This window comes from Alligator sinensis, unplaced genomic scaffold, assembly GCF_000455745.1.
Source record: "Alligator sinensis unplaced genomic scaffold, ASM45574v1 scaffold233_2, whole genome shotgun sequence".
NCBI lineage: Eukaryota > Metazoa > Chordata > Crocodylia > Alligatoridae > Alligator > Alligator sinensis.
Window position 1 is genome coordinate 2295427 of NW_005841941.1, and position 1633 is coordinate 2297059.

General features: G+C 47.3%; 1 long non-coding RNA gene across 1 annotated transcript in view; it reads right to left on the reverse strand.

Annotated features, from left to right (window-relative positions):
• Positions 1 to 1085, reverse strand: part of LOC112549639 — a 15573-nt gene extending 14488 nt beyond the window's left edge. The window contains exon 1 of the long non-coding RNA XR_003093144.1: positions 959 to 1085. This is a non-coding gene — a long non-coding RNA (uncharacterized LOC112549639). The remainder of the gene's footprint in view (positions 1 to 958) is intronic.
• Positions 1086 to 1633: the final 548 nt, after the last annotated feature.

Below are 1633 nucleotides of genomic sequence, written 5' to 3' on the forward strand. Positions count from 1 at the left end.
TATGCCACTTCGTACTCATCCCCTTCTGCAGGCCCTGGAGTCAAACAAACTAGTTAGAAACCAGCTTAACCAGCCTATAACAAAAAGGTCTCATTTCCTAAGCATGCTCCTGCTCAGACGATCTGCCTGCCTTGCCTCAATTTCAGAAGACCAGCCCAACAACCCTAGAGCATTATGACATCTTCAGAGGGGAAAAAAATACATCAATCACCCACTGTTGTACTAGAGGGTATTTTTCTTCTGAAGTGAAAGGATACACACCTAACACCAAGTTATGGGGGAGTGTGGCCATGCCAGAAGAAAGGTTGCAGATATAGGCAGACCTGGACAGGCTGGAGAGTTGGGCAGACTGGAGCCAAATGACGTTCAACACTGTACACTGGATGGAGCACTGTAAGGTGCTCCATCTGGGGGCCTTCATTACATTTGGCAATGATTGGCACCCAACTGAGGACCCAGTTAATGCAAATGTCCACACCATGGCAGCAGACTCTTCAAACGTTCTACCAAAATAGCAGGGTCTGTCTACCCCAGTAATTCTCAACCAGGGTGCCACGCAATATTAGCACAGCTAGGTATGCAAACACCTACACATGATTCACAACATAAACCCAGAGATTTCAAATAGGCATCCATAGTGTAAAAAATGTTCTGATCTGTTGTGGGCTTTCTGGATTCTTTGCAACAGAAGAATTGCTATATTATTTTTCCATCATCAAGAAATGGATGAAATGTAAGACCTGGCATTTTCCAAGGGGGACCTTGAGTCTGCTGAGGTGTGCCTCAAGTCTAAAAAGCTTAAGAACCACTGATCTGGTTCACTACCCACTCCTGGTCTAAGTCAACTGCAGAAGTGAGGTTGTCAGGATTCTCTGGGACACTCCAAGTGCCGCTCCTGAGCTCACTGGAAATGTAGGTGCTGAACAAACTGCTGAGACACCCCTCAGGATATCCTTACCTCTTCTTTTCCAAGGTTGATGAGTGCAGAGCAGAAGTAGGTAGGCAGAGGTTACTTCTTTGGCCTCATGTCTAAATACTCTTGCTGTAGTGTAGATATACTTAAGGTGAAACATCAGACGTCTCGAGCCCTCATTCTGTGGAGGAAGCCCTCATGTGTAATGAGGCCACATAAGAGCCCTGGGCCCAGCTGGTCCCAGTTTGAGGATCAAGGGCAATTCATCCCCTGAGGTGGCAGATGAACAGGTACCATGTGTCCCACTTGCCCAGCTGGTCCTAGTGGGGCAATCAGGGTGGCCAGCCCTCTGAGGCCACAGGCAACAGGTCTTATCTGCTTCAGCCTTAAAAGCTAGGCCTACCTCTCAGTATTCTGTCTGGGCAAAGACTTAGGTACTTATTCATGACCTACCTTTTTATTTACTTTATGAATCTCTGGCTCTGATTCTTGGCTCACCCTGACTTTGCTCTGACACTTAATTCTGGTTTGAACTCCAGGGTCACCCTGAACTGACCTTGGAACTGGCTGCTGGTCCCCCCTTACTCTGCCTTTGGATTCCTGGCTCCCTGGGAACCTGTCCCTTGGACTTTACCTGCATGTCGCGTGATCTTCCCTGATTGCCCATGCCATGATTCTGAACACATAGAAAAAGTACAGACCTGGCTGATATTTATTTTG